At 43.8% G+C, this 22,684-nt stretch overlaps 1 protein-coding gene across 4 annotated transcripts in view; it reads right to left on the bottom strand.

Moving 5' to 3' along the window:
* The window catches only part of SPATS2L (spermatogenesis associated serine rich 2 like), a 148,118-nt gene extending 126,309 nt beyond the window's left edge, over positions 1-21,809 (bottom strand). Inside the window, exons 1-2 of one of the 4 annotated variants that reach the window (XM_016221378.2) lie at positions 21,611-21,809; positions 350-399 (exon numbers count right to left, since the gene is read on the bottom strand). The gene's annotated coding sequence lies outside the window, so the exon portion shown is untranslated. Of the gene's footprint in view, positions 1-349; positions 400-1,083; positions 5,698-21,067; positions 21,176-21,610 lie in introns of those variants that run through there. The other 3 variants (XM_087819682.1, XM_016221466.2, XM_016221553.2) reach the window with 3 other exon arrangements.
* Positions 21,810-22,684: the final 875 nt, after the last annotated feature.

A 22,684-nucleotide genomic window follows, 5' to 3' on the forward strand; every position in this document is an offset into this window, starting at 1 on the left:
CCATAATTCCTTTCTACATCACAGGGGAATCTGTAAAATACTTTTTTTTTTTGGTACTTTGAAGTATTTGACATGCATAAAACTATCCTAGGAAACCCATAAAAATGTTGATGTAGGTGGAGAAGGGGGATGTGAGCGAGGCAGACCAGCCTTGGCTCCACTGCCCCTCCCCCACGCTCCCTTACAAGTGACTTCAGTCTACACACCTATACACAAGAACTCTGGTGCTGGGACCCTGAGAGGCTGACAAAGCTGCGACATGGCCTCTGGGAGTCAGCCGCAGGTGCTAGGACAGCTGGCCACATGCACCAGAAGAGGGTATGAAGAGGGAAGGGCCACTGCTACTTACCTGGGGGTCCGTGGAGATATTCCTGAAAGCAGCCTGGGCTCTGGAATGCTCTAGGAAAAAAGAAATTTGGGAGATCAGATCTCACACTTAAAAGCCACACCACCCATTTCTATCCTAGCCAAGCCCAACTGCAGGTTCTGGAACCCGAGCAACAAGGAATTTGTCCTTACGCATGACAACAACTGTGTGGGTAGAGTAACCTCTCTGTGCCTTGGTTTACTCAGTTGTACAATGGGAGATACTAGTGCCTTCCTTGCAGAGTTGTTGAGAGGACTGGATAATATATAAGTTGTGCAATGAATTTAGCACAAAATAATGGTATTTTAATAATAGCAATAGCTAACATTCATTGCTTGCTAGAAAGTGCCTGGCATTATTCTAGAGCTTTAAGCAGGCTAACTCGTCAATACTTTGAGGTAGGCACTATTACCATCGGTATTTTGCAGATGTAGAAAATGAGGCATCAAAGGGTCAAATCATCTGTCTCATCAAACTATATAGGGCAAGCGGCGGATGGGGGATTCTACCTGTGACCATCTGGTCCCAGAGCCTGGATTCTAAACCACAATGATATCCTGATTTATTGCAAGTGTTAGCTATTGTTATTGTTGTTATAATATTCCCTTCTCCAAGAGATAGCTTATAACATACCACCACACAGCCCCACGGAACCCACCGCTTAGCTAGTAACCACTTGAGCTACGGACAGGTGCCAGAATCGTAAGTAAACCTACCCGTCACCGCCTACGTCAACAATGGCTCCAAGTGCTCCCTGAGAATGCCCGTGTATCAGGTGCTCTGTTAAGCACTGTGTGGGGCTCCAAATGCTCTGGTCACTAATCCCGTGGAGTCAGATCAACTTCCATGAAACAACTAATAAGGAGGAAGCACTGGAAAGGATGGGACAGGACTTTGGGACACTGGATGCTGTGCCTGGCTCTGGCACCAGCTCTCTGGATGACCTTTTCCAGTCAGCTAACCTCTGGATTTCATATTTAAATGAGAAGACTGACCTAGAGGCTCTTAAACCCTGAGGTTCTAATCCACAATCCTATTCTGACACTTTCAACCAGACTACCTTTTCCTCCCAACAGTCCATTTTTGAGAGAATATATTAAAACCCTTCATTTATCTGACAAACACTGAACACTGTACCAGTGCCCAATATCAATGGAAGACTCGGTTTTCACTTTATAATTAGCTCTGTGAATATGATGAAGTCTTATCATAAGAAATCTTGGCAGTCAGAAGACCAGGGAAAAGTATAGCTCTGAGGACAACTGAGCAGGCCCAATGTGGCCAATATGAACCCTGTGAGTGGCCCCCACACGATGTACCAATCCCCAATTCAGCGTTCTGGTGTCCCAGGTGCCCAGCAGTCTGGGGGAGAGTGCCATGCTAAGATGATGGGACAGATAAGAAAGTCTGTGAAAAACAAGACAGAAACCAGGCAATCAGTGAGATACTTGGGTGAAGGGTTAGCTTTGTTTTCTAAAGGAACAGTGTTTTACACCACAACTCAAAAATGAGAACTCAGCTGGCACATAACTAGTTGACTTTCTTGACCTTAATAAAGTATGCTACTTGTGCGTGTGTGAGCACACTGGTACCTGCATCTTTGAAAAACATTTACTTCGATACAAGATGCTACTAACTTTATTTAAAGATCAGTTCAACACACTTAGATATATTTGCTTTTACAGAAACTCCTTAGAGGGGAATAATTCAGTGAGTGTAATACTTCCATTAACAGGAAATTGATTTAAAAATTTTTTTCAAACTTGATAAAATTTTCTGATTTTTTTTAATGAGCTACACGAAGCAAATATTGTGTTGACAATGTCATAAATAACACACAAGTTGTCAGATGAGATATTAAACATGTATAGATGTAATTTTTAATAAAGACTTTTAAACATACCCCAAACTGTCCATCAATCTTTGACATGGGAGAAAGCTGCATTTTGATAAATTCCATCTCCCGCCATAATAGAAGTCAGCACAAGATGTTTACGGTTGTTACAGAGGCAATGACAGTTTTCTTTACAGATGTTAAATAATTGCAGCATATAACTTGAGAAGGCACGAAATGGTAGAAGATATAAAAACGTGTTATTTTGATAGGCACTCAGGTAATGGCCATACTGTCTGCTGTGTCTCTACTGAAGCACTTTGCGCATGGGGGCCTTTAGAGAATTTGGTTTCTAAATTAGCTCGGAAAGGAATTCCAAAAATGTTTTAAGCAATAGCAACATTATTGGAGTACATGCCTAAACTTCAAAGATGACAATTCTGAGGAACAACACTCTCTTGGATATATAAATCACAGCTTGCTTAAGCCTGGAAGAAAGAATTAAAATTTTAGTAGTGATTACCTTTGGGGTGAAGAATTATGGGTGATCCTTTTCTTCTTTATAATTTTCTCTGCTTCCCAAACTTCCAATAATAAGCACGTGTTACTTTAACAATTTGAAACAATTGTTTTTTTTAATCTTATGATATATTATGGAAAATCGCCTGATGTAAAAAATGAAAAGGCTTTGGAATCAGACAAACGTGGGTTCACATCCCAGTTTGTACCCTTTCTAGCTTGGTGGCCTCACAGAAGTTACTCGGCAGCCCAAGTTGCACATAAAATGGAAATAACAACACATGCTTGGACGCATCATTTCACCTTTCTGACCCGAGGTGAGATTCTCTAAGTGCTAGCACAGAGTAGGGACCCAAAAAATGACAATCACTCTTCTATTCATAGTACATAGGGAAGAGAAGTCAGGCCTTTCTGACAGCAGTAAATAAATTCCTTGGTGTTTATAAACTGATGCTTCAGGCCATTTGCTTACAGAAACAAATGAGTTTTTAACAGGTAACTTTCAGAAATCTTCTAACAGTTAAAAATTTGGAAAAAAGTAGGAGTAGGCTCCACCCCATTCTCTTTCCATCACGATTATTAGACTCCTCCAGCCTGAGACCTGTGGATTTGCTGCCTGCTGCTCTGTGCTCAGACATCCTCTGGCTGGGGCGGGAGTTGGGAGGAGGGATAAAGCGGACCCACTGGAGCACGGCCACCACAATCAAGATCTTTTCCATACTGTCATTCCTTATGATTAAAGTGAGCAAAATAAATTATGGGAATACTTAAATGAGGGGCAGAGGGACAAGATTACAGAGTCTCTGGCCTTTTTTTTTTTTTTTTATGGTGGCTATGTTGATATTTTCATCCTACGCTTCCAAAGGTAGTTCAATCAGTGAGGTTTGCGATAAAATATACGCGGTCAACAAAATATGGCTGTTGGGGATATGTTGCTCTCAGATATATGTTGCTGTACCTTGACTACAGCAAGAAATATTGATTTAACTGGCTTTAATATCAAGTCAGGTATTTGTTGACATGTGGAAATGAAAAATATCAAAACCATGAAAAGCTTGATATATAGGTCAAATCCCACTTTAGCTCACTCCAAGGGACTGTCCAAAGTCTTCTGTATTGGAATTGTGTTCTAATGATGCTTGCCCAAATCACACATAACAGGAATTTTCATTATGAAGGGATTTGCTACATAAATGAATATTGGTATAGATTTTTATGTAGTACAACTTATTGCAAAAAGTACAGAAAAAAAACCCACCACCACGTTCTTAACATCTCCCTTTTCCCTACTCTGGAAGCATATCTTGCTTTCTACCAAAGGCATGTAACGTTCTCTCCTTTTCAACGTCTGATTACTCTGCTCCTCTCACAGTGCCTCGTGCAGAGCAGACCCTCAAGAAATAGCTAATGAAGAAATGAGCTAAATGAAATGTGGTTCCAGAGCAAGTGAGGGAAATTCAGAACAGTTTCCAGGATAGGAGAAATAAATTTTAGAAAATGGTTCAGCCATTCCCAGCTAGCATCCTCAAGGAATCCTGGACCCCTTGACCTTCCATTGGCTACCTACTGCTAAGTGGTCAAGAAGGCTTGTCTAAAATGCTCAGCACCCAGCTCACATACTCCCATCTCTGGGGACCTCCATGAAGACATTTCAATCATCAACTGCCTGAAACACCTTCAAAAGGATCCCACAGTATAGCCCAAGCAATGAACAAATTCTGTCTTTCCCTTCAGACTGAGAGAAAGTAACTGCTGGGAGGCAGTAAAAAGCAGGGAGGTTAGCCCACAGCAGCCCAGGGAAAGGGAGGAAGTGCAGTCCCAGGGTGGGGAGTTACCGTCTTACAGCCAGGCTCAGAAGTAGTTTCCCAGCCCTTACCAACACGGCCACATCTGGGGCAAAAAACCAAGAGAGCCTTCTGAAAAGCTTTCATGGACGCCACCCAGTGTCAAAATTCTTAACTTCTGGTCGTCTCCCTTCCAGCAACATGCTTACTTTAATAATCGAAGAGTTTCCTTTACATTTTAATAATGCAATCATGTTAGAATATTTTTTTTGCCTGCTAGTGTTTTTTTTTCTTTGTCTTTTTTATTGAAAGCTACAATAATGCATCAAATATACAAGTTTTGCTTCTGTCTTGGAATAACATAATGCCTGTTTTTATACAGGTCTTGACTGTGTTCAACGGAACCACCTGCTCATGCCAAGGGCCTCCTTTCCTCTTCAGAGGAATAGCCATGGGAGTGAGCTTTGAGAGACTTCAGGCTAGCCAGGGGCTTCCAGGGCTGAGACAATGCCTGTCCCATTGTTACTGGAAAAAGTATAAGCAAAGAGTTAGGAGGGTCTGGTGAAGTTAGCCCTAGGAGTGGGCATTTTTACATGTATATTTTACAAATATTCCCATTATTCATTTGAAAGTATTTTAAATGGTACATCAGCTTCTCCTCAAGACAGATGACCAGTAACCGTTAATTAAGAACCGGGAAACTAATCACAAAAGCACTTTGAGTTAGCCAAGTGGTTTGCTCAATAAATAATCCTCCATATGACCCCTGACTGCAGTGAGAGCTGAGGGAGCAGAGGCTCAGAGACAGCAAAACACTCCACCCAGCGTCAGACTGAGCAATGGAGCCACAACTTGAATCCAACCTGCAGATTCACGTCCAAGTCTCTGCTCACAGTTCTAACTACTCACAAGTTGTGTAGACAGCCCAAATTTAACTTAGTGGGCCTTCCCACCTGTAACACCACCCTGGGGGACATAATCTCGACAGGAAAAGCTGGCAGTCATGTGCTATCAAGATGCAAAACAATTCTAGGTATTGGGCTATCAGTGACACTGTCCCTCCCTTGCAAGAACTAAAATGACTGAAGAAAACTAGAACAATTAGAAGACAAGAGTGCGTAAGCTCAAGGGCTATAAAAATTCAAGAATGCAAAAAGCAAAGATAGCTTTCCTGAGTAGACAACAGCTGGTTAGAAACTGTGCAACAGGGTACTTCTTGGATACGAAATATTGCATACTAGGGTTTTTTTTCTTTCATTTTTACTAAGAACTGAAACCTACAAAATGACAAACCAGGATTACCCTTTTAAAAGACACCTTCAATTGTTCCTTTGTTCTGAGAAACTGTGTTAGGTACTGACTGGCAATACCTATACCATCATCTTCATATTAATTATGCATTTTTCCTACAAAATTGATTGCCACACTACATGCTGTCAGATTTGAGAGCTGCCAAGATAAATGTTCCAAATGGCTGACTTTTTAAAGACAACCTGTCAGTTCACCAAGTTAATTCTGTAGGGGTTTCTCCCAGTACATTTTATGTCTCCCCTATATTTGTACTTAGACCTGTAGCAATTATTACAGCTCTTTACTGGTGTATCATCTTATAGCTAAGGCCAAAGATTTTCCCTCTCAACCCCTAACATACAAGTAGTGAAACTTACAATTCATTGTGACAGCATCAATTTACTCTGGCTGTTATTACCGTTTAATTCCTATATTGATTAATGTGAAATTCTCTGATTCCCAGGGAGATAAGTAATTCTGGCTTAGTCCATACAACTGAAACAAAGATAACTTTTGTACGATTGACTAAATAAATATTTTCTTCCCTGAGGTTTGCTTTCATCATGTTCTATTTCCTTTGGTTAACACCTTATTTTAATGAGGCTCGATTCCAAAACATATAAGAACATGCGCACACAAGAGGCACTATACTAAGTAAGCCAAGAGTTCCAGCCAAGTGTCCTATCTTTTATGTGGCACCAAGTGACATTTTGTAAAAAATACAATGGTCACCATTCATTCCTCCAGCCTTAAAAAGACAGGCACGGACTGCAAGCCAGAATGGAAAAGCATACGCTTTGAAATCAGACAGCTGGTCAAATACCATTTCTACCACCGCTATCTCTGTGACCTTGGCAAGCTACTTATCTCCCAGAGCTTTTTCATCTGAAAAATGGGGGTAACAGATGTACCTCCACAGACGTGTGGAAGAGTTCAATGTGAATCCTGTTGTAAAAGACCTACCATATACCCAGCACATTAGCAGACATTCAAGAATTGTTAGTCTTTTTCCGCCTCTCTATAAAATGCCACTAGTAATTCACTTGGAATCTGTTGTTTATGCACAAAAATAATGTAAAGGATATTAGCTGTGGTGCTCTTTATGATAACAAGAAATTGGAAATGGTCTAGAAATAGGGAAATGATTACATTAAGGTAAATTCATATATTGAAATGTATGCAGTCATCCCAAATATTTTTCAAATCATATTTTATGGCAAGGGGAACTGCTATCCTAGAATTTAAGTGAGAAAAACAGACAAGAACACCTGTATAATAATAACAGCTCACATTTACTGAGCATTTACTATGAGCCATGTAGCATCGCTATATACTTTGCATGCATTATCTTATTAATGCTTACAATAAACCTACTGGATGCATACTATTATTATTCCCATTTTACAGAAGTAAAAACATTGAAGAGATTTAGTCACTACATAAGTAGTACAGCCAGGACCAGGAGCTCAAAGTGCCTGACTACAAAGCACTTTGAACAACTGTGTGACACTGATGCTTCAGTACAGACTTCCCAGGTCTACCATGAGGCTAGTTTAAATGCATACAAATGTGTGTGTGCACGCACACCTACAACACACATACATGCATGTCTGGAAGAAATACACGCCAGAGGCCAACACAGTCTCTGGATGGTGGAATTTTAGCTGACTTTTAATTATTTTTATCCATTTCTTATCTCTTCCAAATTCAATGAGTGCATTATTTTAACAATTAAAAATTTTTTTTTCAAAAAAGAAAATGTGAGAGAGTGCTGTGCGAAATATAGAGTATTGCACAAATACTAATGTTTTTATGAATAGTTTATCCCTTGTCTTATTATAGATTTAGGTTCCTCAGTGTTACTGTTCTTTTAAATTATATTTTTCCATTGAGTCCAAAGTAAAAAAAAAGTAAAAAAACTATTTTGTACAAGAATACAACAAAAGATAACACAGAAAGCACCATATGTAAATCTGACAAGACATTTGATATCAACATGAAAAGTCAAAGAGTTTGTGTGAGGGGAAAAAACCTCTTGAAATAATACAGAATTTCCCATTTAGAGAAAACATGCATCCATTGGTGACACGCTGCCATCAGCACATTCTCTGTCATGGCCACGTTAGTGATACTGTCAGGGAGCTGTTTACATGGACACCTGCACACTGTTTGGACATGCCTCAGCCTGATTACTGTCTCTCCCAGGAGGTGTGACTATAATGATGTGTTGGAGTGACACCTAAAGAGTGATTTCCTGTCATACCACCAATTTGTTTTCAGAGCAATGATTCCAGAAAGAGAACCAAATGATATACAAAAAAGGCAGCTCCTTTAAACTAAACAAGTTTAGATGAATTGAAATGATGTATGAATTATTTTATAAAATTATGTTTAAATAAATTAAAAGTACAGTCCTCCAGATACACTTTTTAGTAAATTTGTCAAAAGAAAAATTAATGTGATCTAACAGTTGCTCCAAATTAATCTCACTACACTTCATAGTAGAGGGTCTACGATGGGCAATAAGTGAATCAACAATGATAGTTTTACTGAAGCATTTGACCAAATCTTTCCTGACTGTATCCTCTTAGAAAACCTGGGAACAAGAAAATAAGCACAAGTAGAAGATTATCAAGCTAGTTTGAAAAAACTAACAAAATTCACACACTGATGTCAAGAATTCTCTAGAAAGTCAAAGGGCTCTATCTCTGGCCTGTGTTGTGACCAACATTCTATCAGTGACAAAGTACCATTGTCAAATGTGCAACTGGTAAGTGAAAGAAGTACCAGTAATGAACTGAATTTTTAAACATTAGAATTCAAAAATGTTTTGAGAGGAAAAGTGATTTGGCAGAAAGAAACAAAATGTAGCAAGGATAAAGTTCACACAGTTAACAGCATAAGGACACAATAAGGGGCACTTGGCTGTAGCGGTTGGTAAGAAAAAGACTTGGAGGTTTTGAGTTTGGATGTAAAATAACAACGTGCTGCCCCTGATTTAAAATGGAGGTCAACACAGTATCTGACTAGATTAATAAAAGAAGGGTGCCCCGAATGAGGGAGTTAACAGCAGCCCTGGGTTTCTACAGCTCGGGGAACTCCGGAGTAGTGTGTTGCATTCAAGTTGCTTCGCTTTTAAATGGCACAGGCAGAGTGGCAGGAGGCCAGAGGCGTGTTAACAGGCTGGGAAATCTGTTGGAAGAACTGGGACCCTGGAAGCCTGAAAATATAAGATTTCAAATAGGAAACATCATAGCTATGGTCAAATATTTGAAGAACTACCACACAGAAGGTGGCACCCCAAAGGTGATGAAGACAAACAGGAAGCTGGGGGGGTTTTCAATACTTTTGTCCTAGTGTACTTGATAATGAGTGTCAGTCCAACCACAAATGAGACAAGGTCAACATCTAACGGGGCTTAAGGTCTAGGAGCCCTGCAGAATATCGTCAGCAGAATTCCTCAGCGCCACAGAACTGTGACCTCCTGGCCCCCCGCAGGGTTCAGATGGCAGCTGGCTGACTGGGTCACTGCGGGAGGGATTCCCGCGCTTGGGGGGAATCTCAGACCACAGCATGCACTATGCCTTTCCAATGCCCACAGACATGTCTCCAATTTCATATCAGTAACTTTCATGAAGAGACTCCTAGTACATTTCTGTTAGCGATATCTAAATGTGCCTGGTCTTAATAAATGAGAAATAACTAACTAAATTTAAATGCAATCCAGAAGAGACCAGAAGTCAAATTCTACCAAAGTTTAGAAATTGTGAATTAATGTTGTCATGGTAACCTTAGTTGATATCATCCATTACAGCTGAAAGGGTTCTTGCTCTGGGACTACCAGAACAATAAATGAGTTTATATATTCAAGGCCACAAACCAGCACTAAATAATCCTTTTAGTGCTTTTATTTTTAATTTTTGAGGCAGTAGATTTACGCTTGCCCCTTGCGTGTTTACAATGTTAATATGACACTATACTAGGGCTATGGTATTGCAATGAGGACATCAAAGCATGTACTGAATGCAGCCCACCATTCAGACTTCACAGGGGAAATGACTGAGGAAGGACAAAGACCCTTCAGGCCAGGACGTTAGTAGCCACGTAGCCAGCACAACAGCTTCCACTTTCCCCTTTACAAATTACAGGACCGCCCACATTTCCATAAAAAATCCTGGTTGATCAGAAGTGGCAGTGTGTCAGATCCCACTATCTCACCGCTCTATGGCACTTCAATAAATGGGTTTTCTCAGTTATGTATTAGCAATCACTATAATATATGAAAGTCAGCCCACACTGAGAACAATATTGCCTCCAATCAAAACCATTCTTCCTCAGTGCACTAAAGCTTTCTCCCCCTTCCTGTAAGCAACAAAAGCCACAACAAAAGAACTTCCCAAACACCCATGGTTAGAGAAAGAATGGCTCCAACAAAATAAGTGCAAAATCTGTCTCTGGTGTCTGATTTGTATCTGAATCTTCCTTTTCAGGTTATTTTAGTGGCTTCCTTTATTTGTAGTTTGTCAGCAAAGAATAGAAATAAAAGTTTATTTTGATGGCAGTGTACCTGACTATTCAGAGATTCAAAAACTTCCTTTGTTTCTTCTTACATTACCCTGGCAGACGATGTAAACATGCCTGTTTTCCATGGCCTCATGCTGTATTCATAATCCCAGGTGGATGTTTTCACAAATGCAAACCACTAGACAAGACTGGCCTTAAGCAAAATGTGAAAGTGACTTCCTTCTGGTCCTTTTGTACCCTTGGAAGGGTAAAATCTGGGCCCCTTGATCCAGATTCCTTATTTTCTTCCTTATCAGTCTCAGGGAAGGGGCTATAAAATTATTCATCCTAAGGAGCACATGTCTGTTACCACTTCCACAGCATCTGCAGCTTAGCCCTGCTGCTAGGAAAACACTTTCCATCGTGTTTTATTGAGTCATAACAAAACCCTAACAAAACAAATAGGTATTAGTCCCACATCATACAGGAAAAAACCCAAGATTCAGGAAGATTAAATAATTTGCTCAAGTTCATACAGCCAGCCAATTACATGAGTCAAAACCAGGGCATTCAAGTACCAAACTTGTCCTCTTTGTCTTCTAAACTATACTGGTCTTAGGAAAAGGACTCGAGTTTTCATAACATAAGTTTCCCTATATCAGAGAGCAGGAAAGTGAAACCATTGATATTTGAAGTGCCCTTTGGAGTAGTACAGATTCTGAATCACATCATAAAGGCAGCCACCTTTTTTATGTACACACAAGACTAGCCTTCCCACAGGAGACAAAGAAGTGAATGTACCACAACTTAGAAAAAAAATCAGCCCTCTACTCACCTTCCCCTTTTCTTCCCAAGTTGCACATATGGTACAAAAGGGACCTTGAGACCGGTGGGGCAGCCAGTTAGCAAGTTGTGTTTGGTGTGAGGGGTCTGGAACCAGGGACCAGCTAGTACCCAGGCAAGCTACTCAATTCCACAAATATCTATTAAGCTAACTGAGTTTCCTGCCCACTGCTGGCAGGCTTGAAGAAGCCTGGAAGGGAGTAGCAGGGACTCACCCTAGGTCTTGTAGCTCACAGGCAAGACTGCTGTCCTAAGAAGGCTTAGAGATATATGATGGCACACTTACTCAGTAAAGCAATTTGGGATTCCCACACAAGAGCTGCAAGGAGGGACTTGGGAATGTGGGAGACAAACTGGAACCTGGGGCACTAAGTAAAAATTTAGTTACCCAAGAATGAAGTTGAGGCTGGCTTCCTGGCAAGGCAAACTCCATGGTGAGTCAGATGGACAGTCACTAAGGGGGCTGTGAGGCTCCTGCATGGGGCCTAAACTGGTCCCACATCCCACAATTGGGGGAGAAATAATCACACCAGTGTAATCACTACTTTCTCAAGCCATTTCTATAGATGTGTGACTGTCATACTTTTATTTTGAGCACAAGAATCTTTCCCCTTACCAGAATTTTATACTAATGCTTAATATGTAAAAGCAAAGAAAAACAACTGCTCAGGGGGATTCTTCTTATAAGTGAAGCGTTCAACAGAACACAGCACACAAACTACCAAGAGAACATGCTGAGTCACGCTGCCTACCAGACTCCACTGGAATCTGATCCTGCTGAATCCTTCTCTTGATAGTCATGGCTTCTTCCCCTCACCTCCAGGTTTCTCCCTCCTGCTCCTAAACGATAAGCTCTGGTTTCCTATCACCAACCCGTCGGCTTTTCCACTGTGAAAACATAAAGTTCTGCATGCTCGCAGGACACAACGTATCCTCTGGGACTTTCTGACAGCCCATATACCTGTCACCAAGGCCTTTGGGGCTAACTGATGCCCAGATTACCGCCCTCAGGATCGTAAGGCATACCTGACTTCTGTAGAACACTTACCAGTTGTTTGGCATGTCATTTTGTTTGATGCACAGTGGTTATGGCATGTACATATTGTCGAGGCTCATGACCCACTGATTCATTCACTTGCTCAGGATCCTGGAGCTAAACAATGGGGGCGCCAGGCCTTAGCCCACGGGGAAGGACCAACGGCAGGATGGAGAGCTCCGAGACACAGGCATGGCTCTCAGCATTCTGCCAGGCGCCTCACGGCTGGGGGGCTTCCATGGACTGCGACTCCACTTGCCCTTCCTCGCTCCTCCTGTCTATCTCAAATCCTCCCTCTAGCACACAAGAATCCCTGCTTCCCACTCCTGACAGTGACTGGGGAGACAGATGTGCTTTCATCATGACTTCAGCTCTGTGAGCATTGTGTGTAAGACTCCTGCCCGTCGCTTCCACAATCTGTCTCTCCGATTCTGAATCTGATCTAAAGCACATTATATCTCGGGATTTAAGAAACTGAGCAATTGCTGCTTCTCTATACCTGTAGGGCTGACTTAATCAGTCAAAAAGCTCATGGGCTTGGCTCTTGTAGAATGTATCTCCTGGGAATGAGATGTTCTTAACAATGTTGTCCAGTAGAAATATAATGTGAGCCACACAGGTAATTTAAAATATTCTAGCAGTCGTGTTAAAAAAAAGAAACGTGAAATTAATTTTAATAATATATTTTACTTAACCCACTATATCCAAGCTATTACTGTTTTGATGTGTAATCAATATTAAAATTTGTTAATGAGATATGTTACATTCTTTTATTTTCATATAGTCTTTGAACCCATGATGTATTTTACATTAGCAGCACATCTCAATTTGGACTAGCCTTATTTCAAGGGTTCAATAGCAGATGCAGCTAGGTACTGGTCAGACAGTTCCATGTTCCCATCCATCCTCTCATTTTTTTTTCTGTAATGACTCATGTCCTTTAGTAGGGGTGATATAGGCAGGAGTAGACAGTGGGGATTAGAATCATTAGAGAAGACTTTGAAACACACTCGAAGGGAGAGCCCAGATCACAAAGGAGCTTTTGTACTATGCTAGGGAGCTTCAATTTTATCCTGGAGAAGCAGTGACTCTGCTGGAAGATTTTAAGCAGCAGAGAATCGTGATCAAATTTGCCTTTTAGAAAGGCAGCAGTGTGGGGAATGGATTGGAGGCAGGCCAGGTAGAAGGCAGAGAGACCAGTTATGAGGCTACTGCAGGAATCCTCAAGAGCAGAGATGAGGGCCTGAACCACGGCAATGATGGTGGCAATGGTCTTCAGGAGGTGAGGGTAGAGCCAAGACAGTTTGAGGGGATAATTTCTACAGGGGTTGGTGATCAATAAAACGTAGGGGCTGAGGAAGAGCAAGGAATCTAGAGCAACCCCTACATTTTAAACTTGGTGAAGTGGGTTCCATTAATTAAGACAGAGAACACAGAATAAATATGCTGGTTGTGGAAGAGGAGTTTTAAACTCGCTGAGTTTCAGATACCTGGAGCAGAGGTCCGGAGAGTTCAAGGTTGGAGTTGCAGATTAAGGAATCAATGGCATATAGGTGGTAACAGAAGAAAACATTGGGTGAGTTGCCCCAAGGTAAATATGAAGAGTGAGCGGAGGGTTGAAGAGTGAACTCTAAAGGATGCTGAGGTTTAGGACAAGGAGAGGACCCTACAAAGTCTAATACAATACAGAACACTGGGCAACGGGAAAATGCGGAGAGAGGAATGACTCAGGAACCAGGTGGGCAAAGTTTCAAGGGGCAGACAGAGATCATTAAGACCAACACAGGTCAAGAATTAGAGGAGACTCCTAGACAGTGGATCTGGCAGTTGGAAGGACAGAGGCGGCCACTGAGAGGACGGGGTGGGAGAGGGTTGGAGAGGATGAGTAGGTGGCGAGGAGCAGGTATTGCATGAGGGCCTGTCTTTCAAGGAGCTGCTTTCTAAGACAAGGAATGAGATGGGACATAACCAGACCGAGAGAGAAGGAGCCAAGGGGATTTTGTTTGTTTTGGTTTCTGTTTTCATAAAAAAATGAGAAAGACTTACACATGCTCATGCACTGAGAGAAAAGGTTGGTTAGACCCTGAAGAACAGAGAGATAATGGGGCAAGGTCCGGCGGAGGCAAGAGGGACCCTTGTCTGGAGAGATTAGCCTCCCGTTGGAAGAGGGCACAGGGAAAAAGGAGTGGGGAAGAAGGCCCTGTTTAGAAGTATAAGTGAAATATAACTATACATGAAGGCATTTGTTCGTTAATAGCACTACGTATCATGTATAAAATCAGATAAATGCTGAACCAGACAGAAGTTACCAGCTTTGTGGAGCTCCAGATCTGCAGTCTTAGAATAATACCAAGCCTTTCACACACCTTTGGACTTCACCTAAACATCACCTCAGGTGATAGTCATCACCCAGGAAAGGCACAGTGGTTGTTTATAGCTAGTGGCCTCTCTGACTGGTTGGCGTCCAGTCCTGAACTGGTAGGTAAGTATTCTCGATGTCACCATCCATTATCTCAAAGGGCAGGGTAAGAAAAAAGCTAGGGGTGGGAGTCAGACACCAGACAGATTCATCTGCCACTTCTCAACTCTGCAGATTCGCTCAAGTCATGTGACTTCCCTGAGCTTGTGTCCCCCTCTTAAAAGGGTACATAATCCCTACCTTGTAAGATCATGTGGGGTTTAAATGAGATGGTCAGTAAGTGTTAACTATCATCATGATGATAATTGTACTCACTTTGTTCTGATTTTTTAGGAATTGGGTGGGCTGATAGTGAATTAGTGCTTTGCAACAATTAGCACCTTGATCCAGAAGGAGAATTTCAGAATCAGTCCTATGTTAGGAAGGGCCCTTGCAAATCCTAATGGCCATCCAATGTTTGTATCCTTTCTTCATGCAGTACATATTCAGTGTCTGCCCTCAAACTGCTTGGGCTTGATACCTGCTCTACAACCTACTCATAACCCAACCTCCTAGGCATCAGTATTGTTCTTCAGTAAAATGGGAGCAATTAGCATATATACTTCAAAGCACTGCTTTGAGGAAGAAAGGAGATAATGCATGTATTAAAGTGAGACATTGCCTATAGTATAGCCTATGATTGAATGCATTTAGTCAGAGGGCTTACCATCTAATGAAATAGTACAATCCATAATAAGACTACTTTCCTTACACTGACCCCAAATCTATCTCCCTGAAACTTATCCCATCAGCCCTAGTTTTACAGTCCATGGGGACAGTTCTACAGAATCACAACTACGGCTCTATATAACAGTACATTTACCCACTTATTGAACTCTGCTAGGTGCACTGGGCAGTGTCCCATAGATAGCAGGCTACCTGGGAGCACAATTGGGCAGGCATTCCCTATTTACATTACCAAGAAAGTTTCAGCCTTCAGTGGTGTTTCCATAATGCAGGAGGCAGTTTGGAGCATTCTAAGCAAGTTGGATGCTACCCAGGAATGCGCTGGTTATATTGCTTACAGGACTTATTTTGCTCTTTATGTCACAGTCAGTTTGGCACTTGGCACCAAAAGTAATTACTGCAGGTGTTGGTATATCCTTAAAGTTTCATTATTGAACACTGCAGATCACCAATGCCCAGGAGAACCCTGGCTTACCTACTGAGGTTAGAGTAAAAAAACCCTGGAATGCCTGCCCTGCACTGCCCCCAGCCCTCCCACCCTTCCCCTACCCTTGTATTTCCAATGACAGTTATTGAAGTCTTACTCAAATCCTTTCAATAATCAGCTCAAACAATGATTTCTTTAGGCCGGTCCCCACACCCCACCCCAAGAAGGAAATTTTCCCTTCTGAGCTCTCTTGGATCTTTGTTTCTGAGCTACATGTTATTTCTCCTGCTTGACTAAACTCCTTCCTGGAGTTTAGTGCCTTGTACAACATGAGTTTTACTAAAAGTTTAAAGAATTGGATTTTGTCCTGAATACAATAGGATGGGTGTGGCATCTCTTCCTTACCTCAACTTTCATTCCCAAATGGATTCCCCAGATAATTTTTTTTAACATTACAAGGAAGCTTTTAAATGAAAAGGTTAGGTAGCCCTGCTACACAGTCTGGAATTTTAGGGCCGATTAGCTGTACTATACAACTCATAACTCTAGTCTAATTGTTTTATGTATAAAATACTGGCATAGGCCGACATGCTTTTATTTTTGCTCACCAATGGGACCCATCACTCCACCTTAAAACAATGACAACCTCCTTAATTCTAACTCACAACTGCCAGCCTCCATCATTATCTCCACTCTGGAAAATGCCAGGCCTCAGAATCCTCACAGCTGACTTAGAAAAAGGCTGATTAGAACCACTGAAGAAAAATGGGAAAAACTCCTTGACAAATGCCTCCTTCAAATGCCTGCCTGTCCCTTTGATCCAATGTCAACATTAATTTCTATGCTAACAAGTATTTATCAAGGTCAGGACTAGGTGTCAAGCTGCAAGCTAGGCTCTGGGGACACAACCGTGAGGAGTACACAGGCAACATAAAATCCCATCATAAAGAAAAGTCACCCTCTGGTTGACAAGTGCTTGATACGCTCAAGGGCACGTAAATGATTCAAAGATAGCATACAAGGTACACCAGTGCCCTCAAGGAACTTGCCATCTAGTTAGGAAAGCAAAAATTAAGAACACAATAATGTAAGAGATTATCTGATGGTCTAAGGAATGATGCACACACAAAAGGGCAGAAGAGAAAGAAACCAATGAGGGTAACTTGAATAGGGCAGGCGGAGTTGAACTAAAAGATTACACTTAGATCCCCAGAAAAAGAAAAGGCATTCTAAAAGGTAGATCATGACCCATGCCCGGTAGCTCAGTTGGTTAGAGCATCGTCCCAATACATCAAGGTTTTGGGTTCGATCCCGATCAGGGTACATACAAAAATCAACTAATGAATGCATAAATAAGTGGAATGACTAATCTCTCTCTCCCGCCTCTGTCTCTCTCAAATCAATAAATAAAAAATAAAATGTAGGTCATGAACGAAAGGGTACAAAGTCATCTTCAAAGGGCAGTGAGATCCTTACTAGTAGGAATAAAGGTTCTTGTTGGAGAAAAGTATAAATTAAAGTTGGTAAGTTAAATTTTGGCCATGACTGTGAAGCACATTAAAACAGGTTGAGTGGTTAGACTTTATGTCAAAGGCAATTTGGGGGGCGGGGCATGAAAAGCAATTTAACTAGTAGAAAGAGCACTAGCTTTAGAATCAGATAAACCTGACTGCAACATAGCCTTCCTGTGAGATAATCCTTGGAGAAGAGTTCCAAGGAGAAGAGTTTTAGGAAGGTCAGCGTGGTGGAAATGCACAGAAGGGGGCAAACTCAATTACAGTGAGACCAGGACGTAGGAGATTATAAGCATCCTAGAACACAGTGATGGCTGAGGGCCTGGGCTATCAGGGAAAGTGAGGAACACAAAGGAAGTTGGGGGGCTGGCTCAGAGAGCTGTTACAACGGAAGAGTTAACCGAACTTGATGCATAGTTTTACCGAAGGAAAGGGAGGAATCAAGATGGTTCCTAGGTCTCAAGTCTGGGTGATGAAGAGAATGCTAAGACTATCAAGAAGATAGGAAAAGGAAAAGGTTTAGCAGAGAATATGAAAAGTGTGTTACCAGGCAGGAGGCCTTTTAGCCTGACAGCAGGACATCCACTATGAGAAGTTTGTTAAACAGGTGCATAAATGAACATGGAGTTTGCGTCAGCACTGAAGATTCGTATGACGTAAGGGCAGGTGACACCCTTCATTCAAGAACTTCTTGTTAGAAAATACTATTAAACAGAGGTAATGGAAATGATATATAGAGAAAAATACAAACTATGTTTCTTAGATGTAATGCTTAGTGGATCTTGTCGAGTACCACAACACTGAACACGTAAAGTTCTGCAGAAATTCAACATATGGCCTGTTTACATAACAACCATTGCAACTCCAAAATAGCCATTTTGACGTGTCAAGGAAATAACACCTTCATAGCAGACTACTTGAAAAAAGGGAAGAGAAAGAAAGGTTTGTTTTTCTTCTATAATTATGTGTACTGGGTCATTAACTGTTTGTATCATGAAAATTATATTTTAATTGTGTGATTACATGGTAAGACAGAACAGTGATGGAATGAATTGATTAGCTGAATTATGCACAATCATGTAGAGATCAATTAACAGACTCCATCACTCTGTCATATTATATTTCTGCTCTCATGTCCTGTGTTATGTTTATAAAAGTTACTGTTCTGTGTACAAAATTTATAGCAGTCATATGATTCAATTGTCACAGTCAAATAATAGTAACAGGTCTACAGGAGATGATTAGGAAAGAAGTACTATGGAAAGTGAGTAAGCAGTATCTGTTTAATGCACACAGAACCCACCCCATTCTCATCATGTGGCGAGACAGTTGGTAGTAGCTTAGATCTTAACATGAGCAACCTCAAAGTCTTACATTTTATCAAACAAAACCAGAAGTTCCTGTCCCCATTCACTTCATGGAGTGCTGATTAAAATTGTGTAAAGGTATTAGAATGAAGACGACCTAAACATCTTCAACACAAAAGCCATAAATGAATATTCATTGTTAATGACAACACAATTCTATGATCAGAGACTGAGAAATTGATAAAACTTAGGACCAAAAATGAGCCATATCTCAAGATTAACTTCTGATGGAAAAGTATTTCTATTTGCACAGCAAAACTGACCTATGAGCTGCTTCTGACTGGCAGTGCTTCCAAGACTGCAATGATGTGGCCTAAGCATTTTCCTTTCCTGATCATTTCAGGGATGGCAAAGCAGCTTCATAGCCCATAGATACCTATACCCACAATGGCCACTTGAAAATCAGTGGGAGCACAGAACTGCCCACGAAGACTTTCATTAGGGGCCTTTCTAAAACAAAATGAACACAAAAAGTGTTGATCATTTTGCCTGTCCAAATAAGTATATTAAACTAAGTTGATTCCTAGGAAATCATTTAATATTTTCAGAGGCAGGGATTAAAGAAAGAAAGGAAATTGCCAATTAATATACTTTTCCCAGATGTTGAGTTTTTACTATCCTCTTAAATATTCTCAGAATTCACGTCGGTTGTGTTTTTTATGCAAAGTATCTTTCAGCTAGTCTGTGTGTGTGTGTTTAAAGCCACAAAGATAGAGAATTTTACATGTTTTTTGTGCTGCTGCTTCATAAAATAGGTTTTAACAAAGCTTGTGTTTAATCCAAAACTCTAATTAGAGAATGCAGCAGTAAATGCCTTGTCCAAATAGGAAATCATTCTCCAAGTTGATTTTCCCCCCAGTTAAAGATCCAACAAATATTATCATACACAGGTATTTTTAAACACTACAGTTAACTTGATAAAACTGCCCTCATCCACATAACACACTGCTTTCTGGTTAAGTAATACAATTTTCTAAGGCCGATGAAATACTTTACCCAAAAGGCAACTTTAGTCTTTATTTTCAGAGTATCTTTCAGAATAACTGGATTTGTTACTTGAATTTTTTTTCTTAATGAAAACATTTCTGACTTCCTACCCCCCCCCCAAGATTTCAATCTGCTTTACCTCTAGAAAACATGATCAGAATAACAATGAATCATTCCTTTAAGACAAACTAAAACGATGTCATAAAGGTCACACGACCTTACTCTCTCAAATGCTGGCATAAAGCCTCATCCTCTGCATAGGTTCTAAAATGTCAGTCGTGTTTTTACTTGCAAAGGGACGAGTACAAGTTTCTAATACAACATTGTGAAAATTTTAAATAAGCAAGTGGGACTATTACACATTTTATGTAAAGAAAGGCTGTGTTCGAAGTTCACTAGGTCTCAAGCCACAGATTCTGTAATATACGCAAAGGCAAACGCTGTACAAAAAGAATCATTACACTGTCAGGTCTCCAAAACCTTGGCATCCACTAAAATCGGGAATGCCGGGACTTGAAAGCTTTTGAAGTTCACAAACACCAGCCCCCCAAGCACAGGAAACCTCCACGCGTGAAGCCGGGAGGCTTCGGTCGCCTCCCTGGCCGGGTAGAGTCTCAGCCCTTCGCCTCCTCCACGTGCGTAGCACTAACAACCAGGGTGCGCGAGCCGGGCGAGCGAGCGGCCGTCCAGCGCCGAGGGCGGCCACCCTCCCGCACCGCGGAACAACCGCTGTCCCGGGGCTTCGTCCGCCGCACAGTCCCGAGCCCGGGCTGCCGCCTGCGGACTCCGGGTCCACCCGCCCGGACACCGAGGTGCAACCGCTTCGTCCCGCGGCCGCGTCGCTCGGCGTATACTCCCGTCACCCGGCCCCGGGGGCCGCTGCATCCCGCTCCCACCGGCGCCCCGGGGTGCGGGGCCAAGGTCGAGGGCAGGACAGTCCCGCAGAGGCGGGCAGCTCCTCGGCTCCTAGCGCGAGGGCGGGCGGCGGGCGGCGGGCGGGTCGCGCTCCGCTCGGCCAGTGGAAGGGGGCGCTCGCGCCGGGGAGGGCAGACCAGGGACCGCGGCCGATTCAGATCCGGGGCGGGCGGGTCCCCGTCGGAGCGCGGCGGCCACAAGCTCTCCCAGGGCGCGCAGAGGTGCGGCGGTCCCGGCGCCGCCTCCCGCCCGCCCGCCGGCTCCAACCGCGCCGGCCAGAGAGGAAGGACGGCGACCTCCGCGTCCGGTCCGCGCCGCCAGCCGGCGTCGGCGCCCGGCGGGGGCCACACCCAGCGCCCCGGGAGGCGGCGGGGGCTGGGCGGCTCGGGCTGCGGAACGTGCGACCCGGACCGAGCCGCCGTCCCGGCCGCGAAGGCCCCGCCGCGTCCGTCCGAGTCCCGCATCCGGGCTCGGGCTCGGGCCCGGCGGGCGGAGAGGGGATCCCGGGCGGCGGTGGCCAGGGGTCCCGGGCTTACCTCTCTCTGCCGATCGCCGCGCACTCTGGTCCGGAGTGGGGACCAGATCGGAGGCGCGGTCGCAGGGGGAGGCACAGCGGGGGCGGCGGCCCCTGCGGCTCGGGGGGCGGGCCGAGCGGGAGCCGCTGCCTGGGCCGCGCGCCGTCCGGAGCTCGCCGCGCTCAGCCGGCGCTCGCGGCGGAGGGCGCAGCCGGCTCGGTCCCCGACTGGATCCCTTCCCTGCCACAACTCCGCTCGGCCCGCTCGGCGCAGGGACGCTCCCGCCCCTCGCGGGCTGCCCCCGCCCGCCGGCCCGCCCGCCGTGTCACTCACCGGCGCTCACGCCCCGAGCCGGCGCCCCCCGCCCCGCTCGCGCACGGCGCCGCTCGCGCCTCGCGGGGTTCGTACCCGCTCACACGCACGTTCCCACACAGATCCCTTCCCTCCGCGCGCCGCCCTCGCTCCCTCCCGCCCCCCTTTCTAGAAGAATCCCCGCACGGCTTCCGCACTTGGCTTGCTTGCCCCGCACCAACCGCCCCGCCTTTCCCTGACCCTCCGCCTCACTTCAACTGCCCGGGTTACTGGAAGATTTGGTCACGGCCGACACGTGTTGCGGGAGAGGCGCCCTCCGTCCCCGGGAGAATGAACTTCGCTGCCCCCACGGTCTGCGGAGGCGAGGTGCCCCTCCTTGTGGAAGGCAGGATGCTTCCCGGGCTGAGCCCGGCTCCGATGTAAACAAAGGGAGCGGATTCCGAAGTGACCTGGAAAACTAGGCGCGGGAAAAGTACTGGGGCTCGGGTCGGACCTTGGAAAGCCCGCCAACCGGGGTGTTCCGGCCCCTCCCTTTCCCTGCCGGTTCGCGCCGGGCTCCTGCAAGACGGGTTGCTCGAAACGTGGGGTAACCGAGTTGCAGACCGCGCGGGGCTTCAGCCCGCGGGCGGCCGCCCAGGAGTCCAGCAGTCGGCGAGTGGAGGCAGCTTCCCCATCGCTATTCGTGATGGAAGCGCTTTAGGTAACACACCTCTTCCGAAGGCTGCAGCGTGAAATGCAGGCAGCTCTCCAGCTCAGTTTATTTTTTTTAAAGGATGACTTCTTAGCCTCCCTTTTTCTGAATACCAATAACTGTTTCTCGGCGGCTCTTTGGATGTCAGAGCCCCTTACAAATATCAGGCCGGCGTTGGTTATGCCTCTCACGCTCCAAACTCGAAGGGGCCCCTGAGCGCACAGCAGAACGCTACATCACCCCATGTTCAGGAATCATAATTTGAAATAAAATACAAACACCTTTCTGGCAAAGTTCAGATCTGTAACATAATGTGCCCCAGTTGACAAGGCACAGCCGTAATAAGAAATAGAAGGGCTAAAAGTAAAGGAATACATTTTCTGATGTGACTTGTGGTTCTGGTTATACTGGATGGGTGTATGGATCATGTAATTTATTTAACAAGCATTTGTAAGTGCTTTATAAGTAGTAACTCGACTTAATACTCCAAACAATCCTTTTAGGTAGGTACGTACTATTTTTGTCCGTTTTTACAGATAAAGAAACTGAGGCACAGGAGAGGTTAAATAATTTGCCTAAGTTATATAGTAAATAAACGGTGGAGGGAGGATTTGAACCTCCATAATCTGGCTCTG

Source organism: Miniopterus natalensis, chromosome 8 (assembly GCF_054644295.1).
Source record: "Miniopterus natalensis isolate mMinNat1 chromosome 8, mMinNat1.hap1, whole genome shotgun sequence".
NCBI lineage: Eukaryota > Metazoa > Chordata > Mammalia > Chiroptera > Miniopteridae > Miniopterus > Miniopterus natalensis.